Raw genomic sequence first — 6458 nt, 5'->3', positions numbered from 1 at the left:
CCAACCTAGAGAGGAGGAGCTGGAAATCTTACCTCAAATATCGGGATGATGGTATTTTACGGATAGTTCATGAAAAGATAAAGATAATAAGTCGGGACAAGGTTGGTTTAGTACTTTATAAATATTTGACATGCTTATAGGGCAAGAAACATGAGAACCATCATATCACCTCGTCACTCGAAAACACGAGGAACCTACGATAGTTTCATGTAACGTTTACAACGGATTGATCTTAGTTGGTGAAGATGGTTTTGGAACGAGAAAAATGACATGCCGCCTTTGCAATATACCTGAAAGACATTCAGATTTTGAAAGAGAGTTTCAATCATTTAGAGATCATTCATGTATTCCGAAAGCAGAACACAAGGGTAGATATTCTTGCACGCAGTGCTCGGAAACAGTCGTCTTTCGTCATCCATATTGACACAAATTTACCACTTTGGTTTGTAGTCCTAGTTGAGAATGTTTATGTTGATGACAAAAAAAAACTCCCTAGAAAATGTTTAGGTTTTTGAATTGTAGTGCTTGGTTGTATCTCGTTAGCGTCGCTAAGACCATGTACAATGGTTTCAATTTTCTCTTTAACACCCTATTTTTCTCCTTTTAACATTTCATATCATCTTCTCTCTTCCACCTAATTATTCAACATGCACTTTATCTTAACCTCTACAATAGTTTGTTTAATCAAATTCAACACCATAGCTTACAATTTTTGATTCATATTTTTATCTTTTACAATATAATAACTACATATTAATAATATTTTATTGTAATTAACATAAAATCTAAAATAATATAATTTTTAATATTTTTAATTTATTTATATACTTACCTTAATTTTTAAAAAATAATACGAAAATTAATGTTATCAAAAAAAATAAAACTGAGAACATCATTATTTAAAATTAGATATTTGCCTAATTTTATTTTTTAAAAATAATAAACTTAATATTATATAAACAACTATTTTTAAAATAATTTTGGATATTAAAATAATTATTAATGGGATTCATTTAACAGAAAAATATTTAAACACTCAAATTACAATGAAAAATGATGTTTTGTCTGCATCCAATAAAATGAGAGTAATCTATATTTTTTGATCATAAAAATCATGAATTTTGATATTTATTTTTTAAGTTTTATTATACAAAAAGGAATTCGAATTATTGAGTGGCATTAAAATAAAATAAAAATCTACACAACCAATCAAATTGTGTCATGTGGCTAAGCAGGACCATAGATTTTGTTTCCAACCGTTGAATCTTTACAACTAAGTTTAAACCACATAGATATATTTCCAGTTTCCAACTCATTGTTCTATTTTAAACAGTTAAAACTTGGTTTTAACACCTCCATTGTGAGTGTCTAAGGACGTATGGTCTAATGGTTACGTGGTCGAAGCAAAAAACTGTAACTATTATGTGATTTTTTTTGGGACATCAACTATTATGTGATCTTTATATAATATTCAATATCATGCTTAAACAATAATAGTATATGTTTCTGAAAAGTTAACCTTGTTTATAATTGTATTCCCTCTACGTCGAAATGAATCTATACTATTATTTACGAAGCGATTTTCGCATTCGAGCTCTTACGTTAAAAGTTAGAATGGTTACTATCGTTTATACCCGAATAAGTAATTCCATTTATTATATTATCAATTATTTATCTTTATATTTTATTAATTTTAGATAATAACACAATACACATAATTTTTGGATAATGATAATATAGATTTCAATTTTTTTTATTCAAGTAATATTTATACAAATTTATCTTTTATATTTTGGACGATTATTATATAAAAACAAAATATATATATTATATTATATACATGTATTTTTCCATCCGATCAAGTTCAATTGCAAAAATTCTGTTATATATTTTGTACATATAATACTAAAATTAACATCACTATGTTTAATGTTCTACTGTCCAAAAAAATATAATTAAAGTGTCCACATAATTACTTTTAAAATTCTCAAACTTAAACAAACCCAACACATCATAATTTTTCTTTCAATGGGTTCGATAAGTTCTGGTTCACTTCTATACTATTATTTTCTTTGATTAAAGAATCTTGATTCATTATATAGACAAAGCTCTATTAAAGCTCTAACAATGTGTAAACTATGTTGAAATTTTAGATAAAATTATTAGTGATATATTTAGTTGTGTTAAATTTTTAATTGTAAAGTTATGTCTTCTATGAAAAATTTAATAGATTTTATATGTCATAGTTGAAGTAATAGAGTTGAATTGTAATGATTTTTGAATTGATAATATCTAATAATAAACATTTATAAGATGACTTTGCCCATATATGCGGACAAAACACCTAATACTTTTTAATATGTCTAGTTGACCTCTAAATATAGAAATAATTTACAGTATTTTTATTATAATTTTTCTTAGTTCTCTTATTTTATATTTAAAATTATTATTTCATTTTCATATTAATAAAAATAATAATAATAACCATTCGTATTATCACATGCGTAGTCTAAAACGTTTGAGAATACATAAACTTTCATAGGTCTACCAAACTGAAAAATGAAGCAAGCCCATTTTTACATAACTGAATTTCAACAAGGCCTAAGACCAACAGTCTGAAACTCATGTTTAAGAGACCAATCATGAAATACAGTAATTGAAGACTTTGCAAGTTACTTTATACTTTTTAACATACCTTTCCGATTATAATGACTAGGGGTGGAGCCCCGTGCAAACGCGGGATCGTGGACGTAGTTGTTGGTCTATCTCAGTGGATGCATGTGATACCATGTTTGTGAAGTTTTTTTTTTTTTTTTGCCGTGGTTATTGATTTTCAAGGATTTGTATTGTAATAGGATTTGAGGTGTGGTATGAATTGTGTTTCTTTTTTTCGCGGTTGGTGTTGTGTATTTGTTGTGTAACAGAGTCGTTTACATGGTGAGGTTTATTTTATGTGTTATTTATTTTCAGATAATGGTTATAATTCTAATCTTGGAAGATATTTCTGTTTTTCTATTTTTCTAATTTGTAATTAGCCATAATGTATCTGAAAATGTGTACTGGGCAGTTGGTGGTGATCTTGCCTTTGTGCAGCTCGGAAGATATTTCTAAATTTTTCTGATGTGCATGTGTTTGATTGTGTTATTTTTGTCTGGACTGAGCAACCCCTTTGCATAGCAACTTGAAAACTATCGTATTTGATTTCACTTACAGTGTTTTTTTACAGTGTATAAATCATCAAAGCTTGTAGGTCTTTTGTGTGCCTCTGATACATATTCTTTTTACTGCCTTCACCACTGATTGTTCGACAGTATGTGTAAATTAATAAGCTTTGATGATTTATAGCAATAGTTGATTTGTTTAAGGTGATGGTTACATTAAAGATTTAACAATTACGAAGTATATATAAGATAGGTGTTGGAAATTTTAATGTGCACCTGAAAAATTAATACTCGTGGAAACCAATAATAATTTATATTTAAAACGTAAATTATTTTTGCTGTCGTGTGATCAAAGTAAATGGTCCACTCGATTTTTTTATTCATTTAGTCGTTGACAACAAAAGAAAAAGACGAAAACAGAGCGTAATGTAAAATGGTGGAGTTCATAATATAGTCTATGTATTTAAAATTTAAAACCCAACTTATAAAGAACGAAAACGCAACACATGCTTGGAAAGGAGAATACCTCAACTTCACGAGTCATTATTTATTATTTATAAAAAAAAAGATGCAAGAACAGAGAGTTCAAAAATAGTTTGGATAAAGTTAATTGTGTAGTTAAGTGTTTGATATTGCGATGTTAAAATTGTTGATATTAGAAGTATCTATTCAGATTTTGTGGTGCTGAGATGGTGGTTGATTATGATGTTTACTTTCAAAGTATTTATGGGATAGTTTTTACTTATGTATGGTGGTCAATTGTTTATGAGGAAATGGTGAATACGTTGATTTGGGGTGAATTTTAAACCTATTTGTTTGTAAGACAATTATATTTTTTGTGATTTTTGTGTGGTCTGATATTTTTTTAAAGAGATAAAAAGGATAGTAAGTAGAAAATTCTTTTTCAGGGATTGCATTTATATGGTATTCTGAATATAGAAAATAAAAAAAATAAAAATAAACAGCAGATTAGTGGTTTGAACTTGGTTGAAATCAACTTGAGAAGTTGTTTTGGCGTCCTTACTTGATGAAGCCTAAAAAGAACATAAAATGAATCATTACCATAGAAAAGTCAGAGAATCATTCCGAGAATTCATTCAATGACTTGTAATGTCAGTGGAACATGCTTTGCAATGGGCTTTACAGGTTGCAGATAACGTTCTGAAAGTGAAAAAGGATCCATCTTCATCCTCGTTCGAGTTAACCACCCTTACAGTCTTGTTTTCGCTCTCAACCACACTTATCATTCGGCCACAATTCATACCTCCTTTATGCTCTCCACCATAAGAAATTTGACCGCCAAACTTGCTTCTTGAAGCAGTAGTTTTAGAGTCGTTTTCCTTGCCTTCTGGTAACCTTTGAGTTTTGAGTAGTTTTATTTCCAGCATCCTCAAGGGGAGTGTTTCTCTTTACACCGACTCGACGCCATTGACTCTATAAACCTCAAAGTTCTTAAGCTCAAAACTTCCAGTGGGAGATAATTCCACCTCTTCTCACTCAACCTTAGGCTCCATCGATACATCACTAACCTTACAATGATTCTCTTCACGCTCCTTGAACAAATCCTTTCTGAGTGGGGACCGTGAAACCAGCTCTTTCCTGTAGAACCCACAAACAAAAGTTAGGGGAAAATTTTTTCTTTACATATACAGTATTGTTTTTCTCAAGCCTCAAAGTGTCATAAACTTTGGATTAGTCACTCTTGAAAGCCTTCTTAAGACATATAATTGGTACGCTTTAGGAACCATTAATTTTCCCATACTTAGGCACTCTACCACCATCAGTCAGAATTTATGAGAAACTACAACTATATTTAGTGAAAAGAAAATCCTATACGGCTTTGATTCAAGAACAGTGGAAAAAGAAAGGAGAGACAACCGAGTTACCTCAGTAGTCATAGCTGCACCAGGATGCAGTTTATCTAGCGCAAAAGAGCTTCCTATTGTTGGGGTTTCTTTATTGGGTGTTTCTGGAGGCCTTAGCGGTTGAAGGTTTGAGACAGGAGACCGTCACAGGTGTTGTCTTTCACTGGCTCATGCTGCTCTTGGCTGTCTTTAGACTTCACAACATCTATCATTGTCTCATCAGTTTGAGACCTAGAAGGAAGGCCAAACATGGGCTCCAAAAAGATCACCCACAACTTCATTACTTTATTTGACTGTTTCAAAGCACATATCTTCGTAGCAATTCTTTAGTTACGGCAGCAATGTAACGAAGCGGATCTTCTTTATGCTTTCTGTCACTGATATACTATATTTCCGCTACTAAACCTGCATTTGGGACACAACAGACTATCCACGGTACTCTCCAAGCTTCTCACTTGAGGAATTCATATAATACCACAATAAATGAAAATAATGTGATTCAGCTAAAGAACATAATTTTGTTACAGCTCCCACTTTCATCAACATAATAACTCAGAAGCAGAGTCTTGAAGATCTACCAAACTCCTTCATATCTTCATTGGCGCTTTCTCTGGTAAGCAAATAACTTAATAACTGCAACAACAACATAACTGAGAAACCATTCATTCAAGATTCTGAAACAGACCTTTGTAACGCTGTTTAAATAATTAAATCAAATCGTCACATAATATAGGGCTTGATATTCCGTGGATTGCCATACTATTTTCATAATTAATTCTATTCGACAACACAACCTAAACCTTACCATAGAGATTGCCTTTAAGAACACGACTCGCTTCAAACGCTTTGGATGAATGGAACCAGAACCAGTCGAACTCAATCGCAAAACTCTGCTCATGAAGAACGGATAGGACCTTGAAAGTGTCCAAAAAAAGTTGAGATAAGAGGTTAAAGAGGCTGAGTGAGATCCACGTTTCAGAAAATGTTTATACCGACTTACACGGTTCTGAGATATGCACCTTGTATCACATATTCTGGTGAGGTGTAGTACAGGTTAGATGATACAAAAAAAAATGAAATTCAGGGACTTAGAATATCAGGCTATACCTCTTTGCCATAAATAACAGATCAAGCCCTATGAAGATCTTGCTTTTTGAAGGATTCATGGCCGTAGATGGGGCCAAGCAACCCCTTTTTTCTTATCCATGAAACCAGTGGTCGATTCAGTTGGAGCTTTGGTGGTGATTTCACTGGATTCTTAGCCATGGATGCGGTGGTCGATATTGCCGGAGCTTTGGTGCTAGATTTATCCGAAGCTTTGGGGCTGGAAAATCTGACTGTGTTCTCATCTATGAAAGCTACCAGAGAAGATTTGGATTCAGGGGAGTTTATATATGTGGAGTCAATGGGGGAGAAGAAGCGTATGGATGAC

The 6458-nt window shown here is 31.9% G+C and overlaps 1 long non-coding RNA gene across 2 annotated transcripts; it reads right to left on the bottom strand.

Annotated features, from left to right (window-relative positions):
- Positions 1 to 4202: 4202 nt before the first annotated feature.
- On the bottom strand, positions 4203 to 6458 carry LOC106303704. 2 transcript variants are annotated; one of them, XR_001262520.1, is made up of 3 exons: positions 6134 to 6458; positions 5048 to 6060; positions 4203 to 4760 (listed from the first exon to the last, which is right to left on the bottom strand). It is a non-coding gene; the product is annotated as an uncharacterized LOC106303704 (long non-coding RNA). The 2 variants fall into 2 exon arrangements; XR_001262519.1 differs by having other exon boundaries at positions 5048 to 6452.

Source organism: Brassica oleracea, chromosome C7 (assembly GCF_000695525.1).
Source record: "Brassica oleracea var. oleracea cultivar TO1000 chromosome C7, BOL, whole genome shotgun sequence".
Taxonomy (NCBI): Eukaryota; Viridiplantae; Streptophyta; class Magnoliopsida; order Brassicales; family Brassicaceae; genus Brassica; species Brassica oleracea.
Note: the sequence above shows the minus strand (reverse complement) of the source record. Positions and strands in the feature narration are given on the sequence as shown.